Source organism: Loxodonta africana, chromosome 5, assembly GCF_030014295.1.
Source record: "Loxodonta africana isolate mLoxAfr1 chromosome 5, mLoxAfr1.hap2, whole genome shotgun sequence".
Classification (NCBI taxonomy): Eukaryota; Metazoa; Chordata; class Mammalia; order Proboscidea; family Elephantidae; genus Loxodonta; species Loxodonta africana.
Window position 1 is genome coordinate 51449671 of NC_087346.1, and position 25385 is coordinate 51475055.

Consider the following 25385-nt stretch of genomic DNA (forward strand, 5'->3'; position numbering starts at 1 on the left):
GACCAGTAGGTTAGCAGCTGAGTGCTTAACCATTGAGCCACCTGGGCTCCTTTTTCTCTTAGTTATCCAAAAATATGCTTTAAAAAAAATTAAGACATCTTTTTCTCTGATCAGATTAGCAAAGATTTTTAATGATAAAATCCAGTGTTTTCTCAGCGTCATAAACTCAACTGCTAGAAGCAACTTGGTTGCTATCTTTATAATGTTATATCAGATGCTTAAAAAAGTGTCTATCATTTGACCCAGAAAATTTATTCCGAGAAAATAATTATGTATGACTTTGTAAATATGTTACCTGCATATTTACATTATTTTGAAGAGTTATAACACTGAAAACAACATATGTTGAATACTAGGAAATATTAGGAAACTGATTAGATAAATTAGTCGGTAAAGTCTTAGGTAATTATTATAAGCAGTATGTATTACTTTTGTCTTTGGGAATTTTTTTTCATAAAGTATATATTTTTACTTGAACTTAATATGTGAAAACAGAATTATTTTATGCCCCCAGAAAGAATTAACATATTATATACTATTTTGTTTGAACATCTTTTGTGGCATCATCTCTTTTCCATTATGTTACAAGATATGTATTAACTCCTCTGTTACAGCCTAAATTTCCTGAAGACGTGAGAGATTTATTCAACTGCGTATATCTTGCAATTATTAGTGCAGTGTATCTACAAATGGGACACACATAAAATGACGAAGACTACAGTACCACTAGGTGTTAAAATATATCATAAGCTATTCAAATCATTTAGGTGCTGGTGCAAGACTAGGTAGAAAGATAAATGAAAGAATTGAAAAAGTCTCCAAAGGAAACCTTGTAAATCAAAGAGCTTATTACATACCAGAGGGGCAAATATAAAGCAGAATGGGAAGAAACAATCAATGAAGAATTCAAACTAGGAGAATTAGTTTAGATCTCACATCACATCGCGCAACAACATAGTTTTCAGTCGAATTTAAGAGTTAAATGTTTAAAAATCAAACCATAAAAATATAGAAGAGGTGATCAGAAGTATTTATTTGGTCTCTGTGATGGTTAAGATTGTATGTCAACTTGGCTGGGCCATAATTCTCAGTCTTTATACGTTATCACTCCCATGATTCAATCTGCTGTGAGTAGCCAATCAGTTGAAAGGGAGTTTCCTTGGGGATGTGGCCTGCATCCAAATATAAGCTGAGGTTCTGGGGTTTTTTTTGCTCAGTCTGGATCCTGCGCTGCCTCCTGTTCACCTGACCTCTGGCTCTTGGGACTTGAGCTATCAGTTTATCTGCAGATCTTGGAATTCGAGGATCTTCACAGCCTGAGAGTCGAAGCCTCACTCTCTGACCTGCCCATCTTGGGTTTGACAGCCCCTGCGGCTATATGAGTTGAGAGAAGTCTCTATCCTGATAGATGGACTTGGGACATTTCAGCTTCTACAATCGTGTGAGCCATTTCCTTGATACAAATCTCTATATATATTTATACTCTTTACTGGTTTTGCTTCTCTACAGAGAGTTTCTACATGGGGAGAATTTTCAAAGTTTAAAGGTGGAATAAATAATAAAGAAAAAGATATATATTTTACCAACTAAAATCTTAAAACCAAGTACTCTACAATAAAGGAAAATATGAATGTTTAGCATAAACATAGAAAATATTCCACACCACTAACATTCACAGAAATACTAAAGATGGAACTATCTGATGCTGATGAAAATGATGATAAAGACAACCGTATGCACTTCTAGGGAGACTGCCAAGTGATTCATCCTTTCTATAAAGGTATCTGGAAATAAATTTAGTGCTAATAATTTCTCTTCCCTTTCCCAAGTAATTTTACTCAAGGAAACCAAGAGGGTAAAAATTATGAACAAAGGTACTTATTGCAGTATATTTTATAATAGTCAAAACAATGGAAATAATTACATGTCTAGCAGTAGTTACTGATCAAGCAAGGTAGGGCACATTTAAACCATGCAGTATAAATAGGCATTTACGATTATGATTATGAAGCATTTTGAAGTCATGAGAAAATGCTTATAAACAAGTAAATGGCAAGTTTTCAATAAATAGTGGCTGTTTTAGTAAAAAGTTAGGATATAAAATTGTTTATATGACATGATCTCAACTATATAAAAAATATATTAACAAAATAGAAGGAAGCCAAAAAAAAAAAAAAAAACCTGTTGCTGTCGGTCGATTCCAACTCATAGCAACCCTATAGGACAAAGTAGAACCGCCCCCATAAAGTTTCCAGGGAGCCCCTGGTGGATTTGAAATGCAGACCTTTTCATTAGCAGCTATAGCACTTAACCACTACACCACCAAGGTTTCCGAATAGAAGGAAGCATGCTAAAATTTCAGCAGCTATGTCTAAATTTTCAGATGATCCTTGTGATGGTTAAGATTGTGTGTCAGCTTGGCTGGGCCATGATTCTCACTGTTGAATGTAATCACTCCCATGATGAGATCTGCTGTGAGTAGCCAATCAGTTGAAAGGGTGTGGCCTACATCCAAATATAAGGAGATGTTCTGGCTTTTTGCTTACCCTGGTTCCTGCAGCTATCTCCTGTTCATCTGACCTCTGGTTCCTGAGGCTTGAGCTATCAGCTTATCTGCTGACTTTGGGATCCTTCAATCTTCACAGTCTGTGACCTGAGTCCTGCTTTCTGATCTGCTGATTTCGGATTGGCCAGCCCCTGCTATGTGAATCAGGAGAAGATTCTATCCTAATTCACACACTCGGGACGTTCCAGCACTTTCTTTGATATAAATCTCTCTGTGTATATATTTATATCCTTTACTGATTTTGCTACTGTAAAGAACCCAGACCAAGATAATCTTTTTTCTGCTTCTTCATAATTTTGAATTTTTTCCGAGTCATAACAAGTGAGTATCATTTGTGTAAACAGAAAAAAAATTGATTTTTTTGCATATTAGTTTTTGCAAACATGTTACTGCCATATGATGTCATTTTCATTCTACAGACTATTACATGCCGAGCAGCTCTTGCTGGGCAGTAAATTCTCCCGTTTCAGTTGAGGAAGTGCAAGTTGATCCACCAAAGGCTGGGGAAGTTCCTATTAAGGTAAATCTGGGTCTTTTAGCCCTTACTTTTGAAGGCAAATGAAAGGAAATCCTTTTTCATAATATACATCTGCCTCATTTACATTTTTAGTCTATATATTTCCCTTAAGAAAAGAAGAATTTTACGAACTAAGATAAGTGCTTAAAGTTAATGAAAGTTTGAGATATTCTTAATCATGGTAAAATATTGGTAACTCACTCATCTATTATAATTAGTTTCTTGATTACTGAGATTTTTATTAAAATTATATAATATCACAGGCCTGTAAACATCACAGTGTGACCTGGAAAGATTTTTTGAAAGTTATGTTCTTTTAATTTTTGAGGGGAAGGAGGAAAGGAGTGCATTTTCTCATATCTAGGGTACGAAGTTGACACTCAGCAAATGCACATTCAGTGCCTAATGGAAAAATTGTCCTACTCTACTGCTTTGTGCTCACACATTACCATAACCTCAGAAAAGTCATTAGAAAATGCAAACCACGTGGTAAATTTTAATTTTCCGAGAATGATCAGCAAGAACTCCATGATGGCCTTCAAGGTGATCTGAAAGATAATTAGCAATTGTTAAACAGAGTTTAGGCCAGGGATGGGAAAACATTGACCTATCAAAGGCCCCTTGCCACTTTCAAATCAGCCTCTCAATCGATGTATCTCAAATTTTATGAAATCATTAAATACCCAAAATTAGGGCTATTATTACTTAAAATTTTATTAAACTTTAAATTCACCTATCTTGTAAATTAAGAACAGGAAACTCAACATTTGATTCAGTGAAAGCAACACATACTCAAAGTTATATGCCTCTAGTCCCTATCAAGACTAATCTAAATAGTAGAAGGCATAGGAGGAAGGTTAGAAGAGGAACAGAGAAAAGGAATGAAGGGAATTGGGAAGATGCTAGGAGGAAAAAAATTGGAGGGAATGAGGTGGGTAGAAAAAGATAGATGAGGAGTGAAAGTCAGGGACAGGAGAAGATGGGAGTTAACACTGAATAAACTGTCAACTCTATGCCCAGTGCTATGCTAAGGGCTATATTTCACAGATGAGGGAAAGTGAAGAACAAAATGAAAACTGATGGGAATTTACACAAGAGAAAGAGTTCATTAATTTGTTTTAACTGACTGCTATGGTTGTTGTTGTTGTTAGCTGCCATCAAGTTGGTCTCTGACTCGTGGTGACCCCATGTATTACAAAGTAAAACTTCTCCATAGGATTTTCTTGGCTGTAATCTTCATGGGAGCTGTTCACCAGGCCTTTCTTCCACAGAGCTACTAGGTAGGTTTAACCAGCCAACCACTAGGTTAGCAGCTGATCATAAGCCACTTGCACCAGCCAGGCTCCTTACTGACTGCTATACAGAAGCTATATGCTCCTATTTATCATTCACCCAGGCAGCATTTAGTAAGTGCTCATTGTGTGCTGGGCCACCTTCCACTGAAATGTTTATCAGTTGATAACCCACTGTTCTCTGCTCGTACAGTGATATGCTCCTTAATAACAAAGGATAAACCCTAAATAATAAATCCTGAATAGCCCACCAAGGGGGAGGCTGCAGCAGCAAGAACCTGAGCAATATTACCCTGAGCCCTGAATAAAATCCAGGACTGGATCTGCTCCTAAGGACAGAGGCTCCCATTCCCAGTTTATGTTGTAGAGAGCCTTCCACAGATAATTGCATATTCACATTCGATGTGAAAAACAAAACTGACAATGAGATTCTAGCTTGCTGAATACCTAAGATAACACTTCTAGATTTTCTTGAAGCCATTTTAACACTGTGAATGCCAAAAAACACAGAATGTTTCTCACGAACATCTCTTTTCACTCATTTGCTGCAATTATACCATAGCTGTTTTCAGCGTTTCAGCTATAGAATGCTGCCACTTCCTCTAAAGATAATGGAAAACTAGTCTATAGCACTTGAACATAGGCTTTTCTGTCTATATTCTACACAAATCAATAATATATGGGCTATGGTATGTGAAATGTTTCATTTTTATGATCCAGCTTAATTGAGTTGGGCCCATCCCCAGTCAAGAAAACTTAAACCATTGTACAACAATTTTAAAATTTCTCAACTTCTGTTAAATTTTGCAATGGTTAACTTATTTAACTTAAACTTATTTTTACATTATTAACTTAAAGTTTGTTTTCAATGTATAAGCTTAAAAATTTGAAATGAACTTTCCCCAAGTACTCTACAATATGGAGTTTGAAATTCTGTGTTTCTCAGCAGAGGTATTATTGATATTTAGTCAAAATTTCTCCATTAGATAGTACTTCCCTTACACTTTAGTACTACTTGATGACATAGGATGTAAAGACTAGATTTCAAAATAATTAAATTTATTACCAACTGTGAAACTCATAGCCATCTGACATTGGACAATTCATTCTAATCTGTGAGGGTCCCTTTCCACCTCTCTAAGATGGGCATGATAAAACATTCCCTTGGTGACATTAACCAAAAGGTTGGCAGTTAGAATCCATAGCTACTCCTTGTAGACCCCATGGAGAAGTTCTGCTCTGTCCTATAGGGTCACTATGAGTCAGAATTGGCAGCAAAATGTTTGGTTTTAGTTTGTGTTTCTCTGAAGCTGTTATAGTGATTGTATGAGATAATTCATGTAAAAAGTTTTAAATATTCAATCACAGAATAAAGAAAGGGAAAATTCACAAACCAATTGATCTTTGGTCAATTCCTATATAGATGACATCTTCAGAGATCTGTGGTACTGAAAGGTGGACTCTCAGTCAACTTTCCTTTAATTACAGGCCAAACGGAGCTGGGGTTGTAGAGAGTATTGGTGAAGGAGTGAGCTCTGTGAAACCAGGTACAAGGCAGGGCAGGAACAACCTTCCCACTGTAGCATCTCTAAGAATTCCCTCTGGAAAGGTGAAGAACATAAAATGCATTAACATATTTTACCACTGCCCCACCAAGGCTTCAACATAATTTATAGGAGATGTAAATTTGTTTGCTTCTGGACTCTTCTAATTAGTCATGTTATCATTATATTAAATGTACCCAGTGTTTCCAAGAATCACATAGGTTTTTTGTTGTCATCTCTGGTGAGCCAGTAGGACAGTGGCTGGGTGAGGTATGCACAGCGAAAGCTAAATAGATAGTAAGGTCCATAGGGGCAAGTATTGTTTCTTGTATGTATTTGTGTCCTCCACAATGCTTAGCACGGTGCCTGTCCCAGAGTTGGAAGGTATTGAACGTTTGAGAAATGAATAAATGTTCTAGAATTTAAAGCTTGAATTTCCTTTGAGAGAATGATAGTGAGAGTCCAAAGAATCAATGGAAAGCAAGTATATGCTCATCCCCAGCCATATAAAAGAGGATCTTGGCATTGCTGCTCTTAATATATCTAAAATGTTCAGAGTAAATAAGCAAAATCACTTAGACTAAGGTAATGTGTGAACCTTGACCTTGGAGCCAGTTCCACAAAGAGATTTGAGGAAGTGCATGGTCAGCTCATTCACAGAACCATCATACATGCCTTCATTTAACAAGAAATTGTGGCGTGCCTACCACACATGAGTTCAATACCATTGTGGATGGGGTCGCCATGAGTCTGGGGCCGACTAAAAGGCACGTAACAAAAACAACCACATGTCTGATACCAGGCATAGAAGGAGCAAAAAAATAAAAATGCAAGGTCTCTACATCTCTAAGAACTTAAGGCAAATAGCAGAAATATATACTTTAACTCCTTTTTAGCTAGAAAAGTTCTAGTGGCAGTTCTGTGGGAAATGATGAAAATCATTTGAAGGGAAAGGACAAAGAGCAGAACATCTCCTGAATCTGAGATCTGGTACCTTTTCAAATTGTTTCAGGGACAAAGGATTTAACTTGTGCCTTGCCTAAATTTATAAGAGAGTTTTAATGCCATCTAAACTCTGCAGGAAGCCAAAGAGGAATAGTTACACAAATTAGAAGGACCAACATAGGAACTATGTGATAGACTTCTCACCAGGTCTTCATGAGCCTGTGGTATGACCATGTAATTAACTTTCTTTCCAGGCCCTACCCCAGCCTGTCATCCTAGGTCCTCCAAGGTCTAGCTAGTGACTGGATCCAAATGTAATCAGTACCCTCTGCAGTAAGTGCTCTAGAAACAGCCTTTCTCTGCAGAGGGAAAGTGATTCCTTTTATTCTTTAAAGTAAACATATCTTAGAACTTAAGCCCACTAAAAAAAAAAAACACCTCATGGGTCTGCTATGTGCCCTGGTGCCATATTGGGACAGGGTGGCTGTCATTATAAAGCTGAATGGGCCACTTCAGATGGGTGACAACCACTGAGGGACTTAAATACTTCAAATGGAAAAGAAAAGGGTTAAACCAGATACTTTATCTCTAAGGTTTATTCCTAGTTTTATTATTTTGTTCCTAAAACAGAGTAGGGGGAAACAAACCTATAGCTACCTTTCCAGCAGTGAATATGCCCAAATTTCCACCATTTTCCAAGAATTAAATACAATGAGATTGTGAAGCCAAGTAAAATGGTTTATTCTTAGAAACAGCCATGGGCAACTTTACACTGGGTGCCAAAAGCTATATACAACAAGTTACTAAGTCATTCAATGAGATTCTTGTAAATAACCTGTTGTATTTTTATTTCAATAATATTTTAAAACTAATAATCATATTTTTATTTTTTCTCTACATAAGAGATAAAGTCCTCGCAGTCACTCTTCCACAGTGTAGAGAATGCAGTCCCTTTTTGCACCCCATGGGCAACTTCTGTCAGAAGCAAGAGTTAGTAGATTTGTCCCTCATGCTTTTACTAAATTGCTTTTATTTTACATGCATTGACCTGTGAGGCTAACAGTGCTCACTTCTCTCTTTGTAACTCTGTGTGTCTGTGTGGTCCCTGTGCCTGTGTCTGTGTTTGTGTCCCTGGAGAATAGTGTTCTACAGTCTTCTGGATTAATGCTGGATGGGACGAGCAGATTCACTTGCAAAGGAGAAAAGATTTCTCTCTTTTTTCACACAAGCACATTCCCTGAATATACTTTTGTACTTGACTTTGCAGTGGCAAAAATTGATGATCCTGCTCCTATGGATAAAGTGTGTATCATAAGCTATGAGGTCCCTAGAAGTTATGGGGCTGCTGTTCATTCAGCCAAGGTGAGGAAGTTACTTGTGTCTTAATATATGTTGTAGTGATTCAGCTGGAAAAACATCAAATCTAGATCAAATCAATCCAAATGGTTTATTTGGTGTATATAGCCCCAAAAGTCAAAAGTCTCAATAGTTATTCTTTTTTTTGTTGTTGTTATCTAATTATTTTCTTACTTTCTATTTTTTCTTTTCTATTTATTTTCTTACTTACATACATGCCCAGTTTTGATACCTAATACAAGCCTGCCTTCTGAATTTGTAGGTCACCCCTTGTTCCACCTGTGTGGTCTATGGACTTGGAGGAATGGGCTCAAACATTGTCACTGGCTGTAAGACTTGCGGTGCCTCTAGGATCATTGAGGTTGACATCAGTGAGGAAAAATTTCCCTGGGCAAAAAGCCTTAGGGGTTACCGATTGTCTCAACCCTTAGAAGCTCAAGAAGCCCATCCAAAAGGTGGTGGCAATAATGACAGGCTTTGGTGTTGACTTTGCCTTTGAGGCCATCGGACTCACTGATACTGTGTGGTATGTGGATTTCAAGCTTAGTGAGGGGGAACTGCTTGTCAACAAATAGGTACACATTAACCCGTTGCTGTTGAGTTGAATTCGACTTTTGGCAACCCCATGTGTGTCAGAGTAGAACTGTGCTCCAGAGGGTTTTCAATGGCTGATTTTTTTTAGAAGTATATTGCCGGCCTTTCTTTCAAGGCACCCCTAGGTGGACTCGAACTTCCAAACTTTCAGTTACCAGCCAAGCATATTAACTATTTGTACCCACCCAGGTACCTGATATAGATAAGTATAAACTGTCCTGAAAATATATTTTGCACCTGTGGACCCCAAAATCTAAAAATAGTATGTAAATTCACTCTAAAATATGTTTTTTCTAAAAAAAAAAAAAAAAGAATACTTAGAGGTGTGTTATTATATTGTTGCTGTTAGTTGCCATCAAGTTGATTCCAACTCATGGCAACTCTATGTGAGACAGTAGAACTGCTGCATAGGATTTTCCAGACTGTGATCTTTTGGAAGCAGATTTCCAGTCCTGTCTATCAGGCACCTATTGGCAGGTTCAAACAACCAACCTTTCAGCTAGTAGTCAAGTGTTCAACTATTGTACCACCCAGGGACTCCTCATTATAGTATACAATGAGGTTAAAAATGAAAAAGGCCACAATGCTAGTATTCCATTACCTCTGTTCCTATCTGTTTCTTCATGTATATGTATTTTATACTTAAATAGGAAAGTTATTTGCTTCATATGTGATATTTGTGTGTGTGTCAGATATCAGAACCTTTTGTTCATTTAAAAAATGTTTGCTAAGCACCTATGTACCATTGTGCTAAGCTCCAGGGATAAAAGAGTGAATAAAATAGTCGCTGTCCTCTTGGATCTTACATTTTAGAGGGGGGAATGTATCTGCATTCAATATGTATGAGTGTGTACCTAAGGTACCCGATCAAAGAATGAAGGAAGTGGTGGTAGTAATGTAGGTAATGGGAAGGAGACAAATAAGGCAAGAGGGAGGAAAGGGGAGAGAAAGCAGAGGTAAGTACCAGAAAAGGAAATAAAACATAATAGATATGAAATTTTTTTTTTTATGCAGAGTTATACTGAAACTTGAATTTTCTTTTTTTTTAATTTGAATCTTCGTACACACAAATATGCACACCCACATATATAGACATATATATAGATTTTTTACTATGGATGAGGAGGACGGAGAGGCATGGCAGTGGAGAAAGTCAGGAAAGGAATAGAGTGTGCTGTTTTATTTAATAAACTCCCAGTACTTACTGTGTGCCACATAGCGCTGTATTTTAAGAATGATTAATCACTTAATACTCAACACAACACTACAGAATAGGTCATATGATTCCTCTTTTCACCAATGAGGAAACTGAGGCATAGGAGGTGAAGTAACTTGCCAGAAGTCACACGGCTAGCACAGGCTGTGCTCTTTAACACTAAACCATGTTGGTTCTCTAGTGAGATCTCCATCACTGGCAGGGTTGAAGCTGAAGCTGAAGTAGCTTTTCTACACAGAATGAGATTCAAAATTCAGGACCTCCAAGATTCCTTAGAGGTGGCAAGATGGTAGCTATTATGTATAGAAATGTGCTTATGGTCATTATTACCATCATTAGGTTGCCGCCTGGGACTCCTGCCATGTGAGTTATGGTTTCTGTATGATCGTTGGATTGGCTCCACCAAATTCTTAGCTTACCTTTGGGGCACCGATGATTCTCTCTGGAAGAACACTGAAGGCTGCAAGCTTAGGAGGCAGGCTGGTGAATAAAAGGGACCAGACAGTTGCTCTCCCTGAGATCCCCTTAACTTGGCAGAAGGATTAAAGTCAAAGCTGCTCTCCTTGGGGCAAGAGATATAATGGTAATAATTCCCAAGGACTCTTGCTCCAGTGTGTTGGCATATTTTGTAAATCAATTTTAAATAATCTTATTACTTAGGGTTTTTTTAGTTCTGTTGTAGAGGAAAAGACATCACAAAGTTTTGTAAAGCAAACAGCAAGCTTTACTCAGGATATATTCAAAAAGACAAAAGTGGAGAAGTGGACAAGCATGTTGCCAGAGCCATGTCTGCCTGAAAAAAAAAAAAAAATTTTTTTTTTTTAGAGTCTAAGGAAATTACAGAATAGACAGAAGTGGGAAAACAGACAAGCATGCTACCACAGCCATGTCTGCCCAAGTCCAGAGAATATTACAGAATAGGCAAGAATGGGAAAACAGACAAACATGCTGCCACAGTCATGTCTGCCTGAGTCAAAGAAAAGTTACAGAGTCATTAGTACATATCAACATTACAAAGGGCAAAACCATTGAAAGCTTCACCTTTTCACAGATTGGCTAGAAACTGTGATTCTACATTTTGAATCATCTTTCTTAAAAATCATTGGTACAGGTTTCAGTCAGGAGGCTCTTCATTGGTCCAAAAAATTTTTATTCACTAAATGCTAATAGGAGAAGAGTGAAAAGTCTTTCGTGTTCTGTTTGATTGGTTTTACATGAGGAGTTCCCTAAAAGTTATTTTTCTTCCCTAAAAGATAATTTCCAAGATTGTTCCATCTATTGTCTTTATCTGGAAACCCTGGTGGTATAGTGGTTAAATGCAACAGCTGCTAACCAAAGGGTTGGCAGTTCAAATCCACCAGGCACTCCTTGGAAACTCTATGGGGCCATTCTACTCTGTCCTATAGGGTCCCTATGAGTCAGAATTGACTCGACGGGACTGGGTTATTGTCTTTATCTCAGGGCCCAGTTGATGCGCCCTTGTGAATCCTTGTGGACCCAGCTCCAGCTGGGTCACATTCTCTATGCTCAAGGATAGGGAATGTTTCCAGTATTATTTCCTAACTCAGTTCAAAAATTTTTCTTTAAATGTGGAGTCTCCTGCAAAATAGTTTTTGGGTTTGGAATCATTGAGTCAGTTTGGACTCTGCACTAGTGGATTCAAAGTCTGTTGTTCTGTGTTAACAGCAAAGATTTTGGAAAATTATATGCACTCCCCTGGTACCTGTGGCAGTTGTTTTTGTCTTCTCAGAGAAGCTCTTATTTCTGAGCAGTATTTACCAACAGCTTGAGGAAATTAACATTCCCATCTCCATGCATTCCTCAGGTTAGAAGTGGTGGTGCAATGTTAAGCCCAAGTGTGACTAGAGAATGGAAGAAGCAATTGTGCAATGATAAGCCCAGCAGGGGGAGCTGGATACTACCAGTTTTAAGGGTCCAATCCTCCAAAGGAACTCTGGGTGACAGAACTGAGTGTAAGGACACTTAGTGTCTTTGTTTCCTAGAGCTACCATAAAAATACCACAAATTTAGATGGCTTAAAGCAACAGTAATTTATTCTCTCATGGTTCTGAAGTGTGTTGTGTTATTATTGTTAAGTGCCTTCAAGACAGTTCCTACTCATAGTGACCCTATAGGACAGAGTAGAACTACCTCATAGGTTTCCAAGAAACGGCTGGTAGATTTGAACTTCTGACCTTTTCTGGTTAGCATCCAAACTCTTAACCACTATGCCAACAGAGCTCTGAATTCAGAGTACTGGCAGAGCCAAGCTCTTGCTGTAGGCTCCAGGGGAAGAACCTCACTTACCTCTCTAATACCCCCACGCGTCCCTTGGCTTTGGGCAGCATAGATCCAATCCCTGTCTCTTCCTTCCCTCTGTGTTTCTGTCTTTGTGTTTCTTCTTTTTTAATGATGGCAGTCACATTGAATTTGTGCCCTTTCTACCCCAGTATGACCACACATCAACTATTTACACCAGCAATAACCCTATATTCAAATAAAGTCAAGTTATAGATGTTAGGACTTGAACATGTCTTTTTGGGAGACAGAACTCATAACACATAGGAACAGCAGCCAAGGGCTTCTAACATACAAATAAATTATGTTCCATGTTCAGTGGCAAATTTTCAGAAAAGTACATTAACCTATCTACATGATTTATTTGATCTTTTTTTTTTTCCTTTGGTTGGTTTGATATTTCTCAAGTATTGTTTTTATTATCTTATAATCCTTTTTGTTTTGCAGATTATAAAACTAGAGACTGTATTCCTCAAATAGGGACTGATAAACTACAAAATAAAATTGATATAGATCCATTAATAACCCATCAGCTACCTTTAAATCAAATACACGAAGCCATGGAATTGTACTGTGCTGGAAAAACGTGAGTATTTTGTTTGATGATCTCCTATACACTGATAATTAACAGAAAAAATGACTCTTCAAACATTGCCCAGTGGTTTCATAAGAAACAGATTGCTATTTGGACCTTCAATATCTTTCACACAGCCTACCATATTTTCTCTGTCACCAGCATAAGAAAAGCTTTTATCTAAAGATGCTTCATACAACAGATACATAGACCAACGGAACAGAAATGAAAATCCAGACATAAATCCATCCATAGATGAGCAACTGATATTTGACAAATGCCCAAAATCAGTGAAATGGGGAAAAGACAGTCTCTTTAACAAATGGTGCTGGCATAAATGGATATCCAACTACAAAAAAATGAAACAAGACCCATACCTCACACCATGCACAAAAATTAACTCAAAATGGATCAAAGGCCTAAATATAAAACCTAAAGCGATAAAGATCATGGAAGAAAAATAAGGACAAGGCCGGAAGCCCTAATATGTGGCATAAACAGTATACAGAACATTATTAATAATGCACAAACACCAGAAGAGAAACTAGATAACTAGGAGCTCCAAAAAATAAAACACTTGCACTCATCCAAAGACTTCACCAAAAGAGTAAAAGGATTACCTACAGACTGGGGAAAACTTTTTAGCTATGACATTTCTGGTCAGCATCTGATCTCTAAAATCTACATGATACTGCAAAAACTCAACCACAAAAAGACAACCCAATTAAAAAATGGGCAAAGAATATGAACAGGCACTTCACCAAAGGACATTCAGGCAGCTAACAGACACATGAGGGACATGCTTATGATCATTAGAAATTAGAGAAATGCAAATCAAAATGACCATGAGATTCCATCTCACTCCAACAAGGCTGGCATTAATCCAAAAAACACAAAATAATAAATGTTCGAGAGGTTGTAGGGAGACTGGAACACTTATACACTGCTGGTGGGAATGTAAAATGGTATAACCACTTTGGAAATCTATTTGTTGCTTCCTTTAAAAGCCAGAAATAGAACTACCATACGATCCAGCAATCCCACTCCTTGGAATATATCCTAGAGAACTAAGAGCCTTTACACGAACAGATACATGCATACCCATGTTAATTGCAGCACTGTTTACAATAGCGAAAAGATGGAAACAACCAAGGTGCCCATTGAAGGATCAATAGGTAAATTACAGTATACTAACACAATGGAACGCTATGCATCAATAAAGAACAATGATGAACCCCTGAAACATTTCATAACATGGAGGAATCTAGAAGGCATTATGATGAGTGAAATTAGTCAGTTGCAAAAGGACAAATATTGTATGAGACGACTATTATAAGAACTCCAGAAATAGTTCAAATCCAGAAGAAAATATTCTTTGATGGTTACAAGGATGGGGAGGAAGGGATGGAAGGGGTATTCACTAATTAGATAGTAGACAAGAACTATTTTAGGTGAAGGGAAAGAACACACACAATACAGGAGAGGTCAGCACAACTGGACTAAACAAAAGCAAAGAAGTTTCCTGAGTAAACTGAATGCTTTGTAGGCCAGAGAAGCAAGGTTGTCGGTCTTGGGACCATGGTTTCAGGGGACATCTAGGTCAACTGGCATAATAAACTCTATTAAGAAACACTCTGCATCCCACTTCGGTGAGTGGTGTCTGGGATCTTAAACTCTAGTAAACGGCCATCTAAGATGCATCAATTGGTCTCAACCCACCTGGAGCAAAGGAAAATGAAGAACACCAAGGACACAAAGTAAGTATGAGACCAAGAGACAGAAAGAGCCACATAAATCAGAGACTACATCAGCCTGAGACCAGAAGAGCTAGATGATGCCCGGCTACAACCAATGGCTGCTCTGACAGGGAACACGACAGAGAATCCCTGATGGAGCAGGAGACCAGTGGAATGCGGACCTCACATTCTCGTAAAAAGACCAGACTTAATGGTCTGACTGAGACTATAAGGACCCTGGAGGTCATGGTCCCCAGACCTTCTGTTAGCCCAGGACTGGAAGCATTCCCAAAGCCAACTCTTCAGGCAGTGATTGGACTGGACTATAAGATAGAAAATGATACTGGTGAGTAGTGAGCTTCTTGACTCAAGTAAATAGATACATGAGACTATGTGGACAGCTCCTGTCTGGAGGATAGATGAGAAGGCACAGGGGGACAGAAGCTGGCTGAATGGACACAGAGAATACAGGGTGGAGAGAAGGCGTGTGTTGTCTCATTAGGGAGAGAGCATCTAGGAGTATATACCCAGAGCCATCGAGTCGATTCCGACTCATAACAACCCTATAGGACAGAGTAGAACTGCCCCATAGAGTTTCCAAGGAGCGCCTGGCAGATTTGAACTGCTGACCCTTTGGTTAGCAGCTGTAGCACTTAACCACTAAGTGACCAGGGTTTCTGGGAGTACATAGCAAGATGTATATAAATTTGGGTAAGAGAGACTGACTTGATTTGTAAACTTTCACTTAAAGCACAATAAAAATAAAATATAAATAAATAAAGGCCCCCTTCGAGGGAAAGACCCACATCAACCTTATTTCAGAGAAACATTTGAGAATTCGGAATAACATTAAGAACCACTCAATGCATATTCGTCAATTATATATTAGTTCTCTGGTTAGAGAAATGATGTAAAATAAATGAGGTGACATCTCAGGAGTCATAAAATCTTGCAAAGAACCTTAGAGTTGTTTCCAGGTACAAATTTATGTTCCGACCCAGGACACAAATCCTTTCCACCTTATGTCTGCTATATGAACACTCAGCTTCTATTAACACACCTTCAGGGATGAATGGTTCATTGAGAAATTCTTTAATTTATTTATTCATTCAATGCACATTTGTTGATGATGGACTATTTGCCAAGCCTATGCTATGTGCTGAAGATACAGTGAAGAATAAAAGAAAACAGCAAATGAGTAATTAAACAATAATGAATGTTTTGAGTTTTTCATTCTGATTCCAAGCAAGTCTCCCTTTCATCTTCCCTCCCTCAACTCTACCACATCCTTTGCTTGTTTAGGAATCCTTAAAAATTTAAATCTAGGTCTTATACCTTGCTGGATTTGACCTAACATTTTAGCCCATTTAAATCAGGAATGAAGAGCCAAGAAATCTCACCTGAAATTTTAGGAACAATACGTCGCTTGATTTCTGCTTCCATGAGCCTTCTTTGTGATTCAAGTAAAATGAAATCCTTGACAACAATCAATCTTTTCTCCTTTAACATGATGTTGTTTATTGGTCCAGTTGTGAGGGTTTTTGTTTTCTTTACTTTGAGTTGTAATCCATACTGAAGGCTCTGGTCTTTGATCTTCATCAGTAAGTGTTTCAAGTCCTCTTCACTTTCAACAAGCAAGGTAGGGTCATCTGCATATCACAGGTTGTTACTGAGTCTTCACCCAATCCTGATGCCCCATTCCTCTTGATATAGTCCAGCTTCTCAGTTTTTTGCTCAGCATACAGATTGAATAAGTATATTGAAAGGATACAACCTTGAAGCACTCCTTTCCTAAGTTTAAACAATGAAGCATACCCTTATTCTGCTCAAATGACTGCATTTTGGTCTATGCACAGGTTCCTCATGAGCACAATTAAGTCTTCTGGAATTCCTGTTCTTTGCAATGTTATCCATAATCTGTTATGATCCAGTCGAATGCCCTTGCATAGTCAATAAAACACAGGTAAATATCTCTACGGTATTCTCTACTTTTAGCCAAGATCCATCTAACCTTAGCAATGATATCGTTTGTTCCATATCCTCTTCTGAATCTGGCTTGAAATTCTGGCAGTTCTCTTTTTATGTACTGCTGTGTATTAGTCATCTAGTGCTCCCATAACAGAAATACCATAAGAAGAAATATGATAGTAGGCTAGAGGTCCAAATTCAGGGTGTCAGCTCCGGGAGAAGCCTTTCTCTCTCTGTCGGCTTTGGAAGAAGGTCCTTGTCATCAATCTTCCCTGGACTAGGAGTTTCTCTGCACAGGAACCCCAGGTCCAAGGGACACACTGTGCTCCTGGTACTGCTGTCTTGGTACTATGAAGTCACCACTCTCTGCTTGCTTTCCTTTCCCTTTATCTCTTGTAAGATAAAAGGTGGTGTAGACCACACTCCAGGGAAACCCGCATTACACTGAATCACGAATGTGACCTTAGTAAGAGTGTTACAATTCCACCCTAATCTTCTTTAATATAAACTTAGAATCACAAAGTGGAGGACAACCATACAATACTGGGAATCATGGCCTAACCAAGTTGACACATATTTTGGGGGGAAAAATTCAATCCATGAAATGCTGCAACAGCTTTTGAATGATCTTCAGAAAAATTTTACCTGTGTGTGCTATTAAAGATATTGTTTGATAATTTCCACCTTCTGTTGAATCGTCTCTCTTTGCAGTGGGAACAAAAATGGATCTCTTGCAGTCAGCTGGCCAGGTAGCCATCTCCCAAATTTCTTGACTTAGATGAATGAGCACCTCCAGCACTGTGCCCATTTTTGAAACATCTCAATTAGTATTCCATAAATTTCTGGAGGCTAGTTTTTGCAGCTTGGACTTTTTCTTTCACTATCATCAATTCTTAATCATACGCTACCTCCTGAAATGGTTGAACATTGACCAGCTCTTTTAAGTACAGTAACTGTGTGTATTTCTTCCATTTCTTTTGGCACTTCCTGCATCATTCAATACATTCCCCACAGAACCCTTCAATTTTGCAACTTGAGGCTTAAATGTTTTCTTCAGTTCTTCCAGCTTGGAAAATATACCTAGAGTGTTTTTCCTTTTTGTTAAAGTATTATAATGAAATGTGCAAAGATCTGTAGTTAGACAACAAAAAGGGAAGAATGCACTCAGTATTTCTTAAGCTGATAGAATTGAAGAAAACATTCAAGCCTTGAACTGCAATACTAAAGGATTGCATAGGCAAAATATTGAACAACACAGGAAGGACCAAAAGAAGACTTAGGGAGAACTGATTGACGTTCAGCCATTTTCAGAAAGTAACAGATTATCAAGAACTGACGGTATTGAAGTAAGAAGTCCAAGTTGCACTGAAGGCATTAGTGAAAAACAAGGTTCCAGGAATGGACAGAATACCAATTAAGATGTTTCAACAAACAGATACAGTGCTGGAGGTGCTCACTTGTCTATACAAAGACAGTGGAAAGACAGCTACCTGGCCAATTGACTAAAGAGATCCATATTTGTACCCATGCCAAAGAAAAGTGATTCAACAGAATTTGGAAATTATTGAACAATGTCATCAACATCACACACAAGTAAAATTTTTATAAGACTGTTCAAAAGCGGCTTCAGCAGTACATCAACAGGGAACTGCTAGAAAATCAAGCAAGGTTTAGAAAAGAACGTGGAATAAATGATATCATTGCTAACATTAGATGGATCTTGGCTGAAAGCAGAGAACACCAGAAAGATATTTACCTGTGTTTTACTGACTATGCAAAGGCATTTGACCCTGTGAATCATAACAAAGTATGGATAACATTGCAAAGAATGGGAATTCCAGAACACTTCATTGTGGTCATTTGGAACCTATACATAGACCAAGAAGCAGTCATTCAAGCAGAATGAGGGGATAGTGCGTGGTTTAAAATCAGGAAGGGTGTGCATCAAGGTTGTATCCTTTCACTGTACTTATTCAATTTGTATACAGAGCACATAATCCCAGAAAGTGGACTATATTAAGAGGAATGGGGCATCAGGGTTGGACAAAGACTCATTTAATGACCTGAGATATACAGATGACACTACCTTGCTTGCTGAAAGTGAAGAGGACTTGAAGCACTTGCTGATGAAGATCAAAGCTAACAGCCTTCAGTAAAGGTTACACCTCAACATAAAGAAAACAGAAATTCTCACAAAGGGACCAATAAGCAACATCATGGTAAATGGAGAACAGACTGAAGTTATCAAGGATTTCATTTTGCTTGAATCCACAAACAACACCCATGGAAGCAGCTTACATCTTTTCCCCTTCCAAATGCCTGTCAGGTAAATATTGACCATATTGCCTTGCCAAGTCTTTTGGCCAGTAAATTAAGAAATTGGGACTGGGTGATTTCTGAGCTCTTGTCAGTTACAACATTCTTTTTTAGGTCTTACAAAGTGTGGGGGATGGGGCACTGCCTTTGTGGTGAAATGAGACACTGAATGTCTTACTCAAACTCTGTTTGTCCCTATTCCTTTCTATAGTAACCGAAAGAATATGAGCTTCTGAATCAGATGGTGGCTTGGGATGCTGCCACTGCCACTTATTTACCAGCTTCATGAGAGCCTCGGAACTGGTGTGACTCTCTGCACCTGAATAACCGGACTCCCCTGGTTTTAATGCCTGGCTTTATGGCTGACCACTTGACCTAGTCCAATCCAATATTATCTTCTTCCTGAAAAATCTGAACTGAGCGACAGAGAGATTCTAGTTAAAAGAGAGAAGAATTGAGACCAAGGTTTATTTTGAAAAGAGTAAGAGAATGAGCATGTACATGAACACTAGAGAAAGAGAGACAGAGAGACCCCAGAGAGAGAGAGATATGATAACCTGTTAGTCCCTGATGTTCCAGTCATTGTTCAAGGCATGTCTGGCCCTGCCACCATTCCTACTTGTGCTTTGACACCTTATGTGGTTGCCTGTTATATTCATACCATAAATCTCTTATTAACAGTGTCCTGGGCATATTTTTGTTATTGAAACCAACATCTCTAAGAAAGAACATTAAGGGATCTATAATCTCGTGCTTCTCTTACCTCATCCATAAGATGGGAATAATAATAGTACCTTCCTTTTGGGGTTGTTCTGAGCATTGTATGTGATAATATATGAAAAACTTCTAGCAGAGTTCTGGAAACATGGTACGTACTCAGTAAATTGTGGCCATTCAATTCTTGCAAATTCATGCCTCATAAATAAGCCATCAATTTATTAAGAATTCAAATTATTTCGGATACCCTATCATGCCCCATTACTCTGGTAAACACACCAATCTAATGAGTCTTTCACGTTGATTGAGACAAGGAGCTTCCTTAATACCACCCAGGCCATCTGAAAAGTGGTCAGATTCCCTTCCTTTGTGCTGCTCTCCAGAAGACAGAAAGAGCAGAGCAGGTGTCATTCTCTAGAGTAAGTGCCTATTCCACAGTGATAAGACTATAGTGAGAAAATCGAAGGCCTTTCTCACCTCTCTCATTGGTAGATGTAGAAGCTGACTCATGGTGACTCCATATGTGACAGAGTAGAGCTGTGCTCCAAAGGGTTTTCAGTGGCTGATTTTTCAGTAGATCACCAGCCTTTCTTCCATGGTACTTGTGGGTGACTCAAACTTCTAAACATTTCAAGTAGCAGCCAAGTGCCTTAATAATTCTGATTTTACTTGGCCTGGGAATAAACTGATGGGTGTGGCTTAAAGATCCCAGATCACATGTGTAGAATTGGGCATTACTCAGGCAAACAGAATATCTGTCCACTGTACCTGCTTGTGTGCGTCAGTAGGGGGAAGTCAGCAAGAATTCACTGGTTTCCTGAGCTGCACAGAACAGAAACAAAATGAGCACCAGCAGCACAGCCGGAAAAGTAAGCAGTAAAACAATTACTTTTGGAAATATATTCTCATTAATACAAAAATTAAAAGGATACAGTATTTAATGAATAATTTTAAATTTATATCTAACTTAGAAACAATATATACCGGCATGCAATATTCTGTATATGCTACATATACAGTATATATTTAACTACAGTGGAAGTAGGTGATTCCTCTATATCTGTAATAGGAAGGCATGACATCTGTATCTATTGAAGTCTTTCTTTCCTAAGCAATTAAATAAATGCTCAGTAGTTACCCAAACTATACCAAACTTGTTACTCTTGAATCGATTCTGACAAAGCGACCTAATACAACAGAGTAGAACTGTCCCACAGGGTTTCCAAGGAGAGGCTGGTGGATTTGAACTGCCAGCCTTTTGATTAGCAGCCCAGCTCTCAGCCACTGCACCACCAGGGCTCCTCAGTAGTTACAGTGATAGTTTATTCCATGCTAATCATAACTAGTTTGTAAATATAATGTGTTTAATCAAGAAGTTATATTTATATTAAGAAACCATAATTTAAAAAGCATTATTCTCTGTAATCATATTCTTTTTATGAACATAAGACATTTCAGTCTCACAAAAGTTTTATGAGAGGAATTTGATTCAGAGAACTTTGAAAGATCCTTTGAACCTTACTATAAAATCTCTTACCAAAGCCATGTTTATCTTAAAGCATTAGTATCAACAATATTAAGCAAACTAACATCAATCAATATGAAAGTTCTGACTATAACGGGTCTACTATTGCACAATTCAGAAAATTTCCATGGCAAATCCATGGAGCAGTATCTTCTCCATACAAATGTCAGCATGGAATTTATAGAAAATTAATACTGATATAATTTTAATCACTTCTTAGCACTAGGAAGAGGATATTTGGTTCCAAGTCTTCCATAGATTCATGCTTATTTCCTCAATGTTTTCACAGGTGCAGAGAAATGCATAGAGTCATTCAGTATAATCAATTCATGTCATTTAATTGCAAAGCGCTGTCATGTTAGAAGTGGATTACGTAGTGTAATACCTTCATAAAAAAACAAACCAAACCCATTGCCACCAAGTAGATTCCAACTCATAGTTTCCAAGGAGTTTCCAAGGAGTCTCTGATAGATTCGAACTGCCAACCTTTTGGTTAGCAGTTGTGGCACTTAACCACTATGCCACCAGGGTTTCAAATATCTTCATAGGAAAACCCAATTTAAATATTCTGAAGTTTCTGCACAGACGCTCTGTGACTCCATAGGCCTGCATCAGTAAGATTCTTTGGGAATCACATAAGTGGCCAATGGTCAGTTTCCTTATTCCAAGTCTACTTATTTTCCTTAAACATTAATCAGCACTTACAATGGAATGTTACATTTCAAATGAGAAATAGTTAGAAAAGGGAAAAATCGAACATGCCATAACTCAGTTTAAAAGACATAATAGAGTTCATAAAGCAAAAGAGTAAATTAATTGTATTAATGAAAATAATAAATGATGAAATGGAACATCAATCCTTATTCCTGAGGTGCACTGTCAATAACTTTTAGCTTTGTGAAAACACTGCAGATATGTTTAGCCTTTCTGTATTTTATTTTCCTCAAATGTTAATTCGGTATTAGTAATAATATCTACCTCATAAAGTGGTTTTGAGACTTTAATTAACTCTGTAAAATACTTAGAATAGTGCCTGGTACATGAAAAGAACTCAATAAACACCAGTCACTGTTATTGTTACTATTGTTGTTGTTGTTATTTACCTTTTGTTAAGGTGTTTGGATACCAAAGGGTAGTGAAAAGATAAGACTGGATTGATTTTAATTCTCTACAAAGCCAACTTTGTGTAAAAATTACTCATCTGTAAAATAAGGTCAATAACCCAACAACAGTACCCTGGTAGCATAACTATAAGGTATATAGACCACCTAGCAAGGCCACAATATGTCTGACACATGATGCCAGTTGCCATCAAGTCAATTCCAATTCATTGTGACTCCATGTGTGCCGGAGTATAACTTTGCTTCATAAGATTTTTAATGGCTGATTTTTTAGAAGTAGATTGCCAGGTCTTTCTTCCTTGGTGCTTCTGGGTAGACTGAAGCCACCAACCTTTCAGTTAGCAGCCGATCATGTTAATCATTTGTGCCACATGATAGCTGTAGTAGTTAAGGTTATATGTCAACTAGCCTGGGCCATGATTCTCAGTGGTTTGGCAGTTATGTAATGATGTGTTTTGGCCATTATGTAATGATGTACTTATCCTCCACTTTGTGATATAACGTAATCACCTCCGTGATATGATCTGATGCGATCAGGCAATCAGTTGTAAGGGGATGTGGACTGTACCCAATATATGTGCATGTCTGGGTAAAGCTTACTGGTTTTTGCTGAATCCGGATCCTGCATCTGACTCATCATCACCTTACCTCCAGCTCTGGGGACTTGAGCCACTAGTCTGCTGTATTGCCTGCCAATCTTGGGATTCATTAGCCTCCATAGCCTGTGAGCCAGCAGTCTGCCATCTTACTTGCTGATCTTGGGTATGTCAGGCCCTGAAGCCACATGAGTAAGGAGAAGCTTCCATCCTGACACCTGACCCTTGGATTTGCAACAAGGAAGACAGGTTTCAAAGTACTTTCTCCGTCACTGAAAATACTCTCTTAACTTTTAAGGACATCTCTGGATAAGCTGTCCTATCCAAAAATTCAAACACACTGCTCGGCTGTTTTTAAATTATATATATACACACACACACACACGTATATATACATCCATACGTGAATGTGTGTATTTTCATTCTCGAGCTTTAAAGCTTTAAACTGTACTTTTTGCCTCAATTCTAATCTGGATGGGCTTCCTATGCATAAACTGTCTAACAATAAAACAAGGCTGCAAATGTGTGAAGAAAATGAGAATCACACAAAAGTGTGGGAAGAGACACCCAAAGTAAGAGGAGAGCAGGCAAACAGAGAAAAGGAGAATCTGCCCTAGACAGGGAGGCAAGTGGGTAACTTTTATCATAAAATCAGATTGTTTGGCTTCAACAAAGGATTGAGCAAGAGGGCAATTGATTTTATGTGAAGAGACATGACTTATTCTGTCAATGAAATAATGGTAACTTACAACTTCATGTATAAGCCAGCATTTGTGGGACAATTTCAGGACAGCATTAGTAAATATCAGCCATAAACATCCTTAGAGAAAAACAGTAATGTAAGAATGGCCCAAAAGAATATATTCAAATTTATCTCTTTGTCGTCTTATGGTTAATTCTGTTTCTTTCCTTGTGTTAATGATTGGGGTCCGTGTCCTGGAGCAGTCAAACCAATGAAACATACCCAAGTCAGAAAGAAAGAGAAAGTTTTATTAGGAGGTGACACCAACCAGTGGGGGGGCCCAACAGCAACACAGGCTGTCCTTTATGGAGTCCTCCCAGAAGCAATTTTTACATCAGAGCTTATACATCATTTTGGCAAGGATTACCTAATGTTTTTAAGCATGTAGCCCACCGATGGCCATATACATCACAAAACAACTAAAAGAAACTCTTTATTAAAATAAAGATATGCATGTCTGACATCTAGACTCTAAACTATATGTTTGTTACAGGCTGAAAAAAAATTTACATAAGAATCTCTCTGCTAGTGCAACTAGCCTGCCGGGCCCACTATGACCGAGATAAGGAGCAAGGAAGAAAGTTGCAAACCAAAAGTGCCAGGCAGCCTTCCCCACTGCCATCTTGCAGGGTGAAGACCATTTCTGCAGAGAAAGAGAAAAAGAGAGAGAACAATGCTGCAGGAGCTAAGAAAGCTCCACACCCTTTTGGAGAGAGAACTTTGCAGCTGGTGCAATAAAAAAATGCTTTTAGATTACTTAGAGTATTGTTATGCTGTTAGTTATGTGAAACTCTCGATCCGTTTTGAAAAGGAGAAAAAACCTTGTGAGGTATTATGGTCACACTTGTTTTACAAGTTAAAAAAAATTTTTTTTTCTGTTTTTTCTTTGCGGATCAGAGGTTTTCATTTTTATGGAGCAGTTATTGTACAGACATGGGGCTAGGTGCTGCACATACTAAGATGAAAAGACATAATCCCTGACTTCAAGAGTAGGGGGGGACTGTTATCATCTTCCTGTTCTATTTTCCAGGTAATAAAATGCAAAGCAGCTGTGCTCTGGGAGCTGAAAAAGCCTGTTTCCATTGAGGAAGTGGAGGTTGCACTCCCCAAGGCCAATGAAGTTCGTATTAAGGTAAAACTTTTTTTACACTTCCATTAAATTTTAAGTCTAAAAATTTCAGAGAATAATAAACAATGGAAACAACCAAAAATCCATGAAGATGAGCTTTGTATATAAATACAGTCATTCGTCACTTAATGTCCACTGTATGTTCTGTGAAACAGGACATTCTGCCATTTGGACATTGTGGGAACACCATATTATACACAGGCAGTCCCCAGGTTATGCACCCAGCCCCGCCTGCTGTTCTACCTGCCTGAGGAGCTGAAGCAGCCCTGGGCGGCAGCCCCTGCAGTAGCCTACCCGCCAGACAAATCCAGAGAGCTGTATCCACCGGACACTTGAGGCTGGCCTTGCTGGGGGTGTGGCTCGGAACAGGCCAGGCTGCTCCAGAAGACAGATTGGAACTTTGCACACTTCAGTGCCCAAGGCAGTGGTGTACCGGGTATGACGATGCATGGCATGGAAAGGTGGGCAATGGTACAGGGCGGGAGTGGTTGTGTACCCACAAAGGTGCAGGTGGTGGTGGCAGCCCTGGCTCCCATTGCCCTGTTGGTGTGGCCACTTCATGATAATGTGCAGCCTCCACTGCTGACTACTACAGTAGGGAGACCGCAAGCACTCCCGGCCCAGCTGGCGCCC

The 25385-nt window shown here is 38.5% G+C and overlaps 1 pseudogene; it reads left to right on the forward strand.

Moving 5' to 3' along the window:
* The first annotated feature begins 2250 nt into the window (after nt 1-2250).
* LOC104845438 (alcohol dehydrogenase 6-like) lies at nt 2251-25088 on the forward strand (annotated as a pseudogene).
* Nucleotides 25089-25385: the final 297 nt, after the last annotated feature.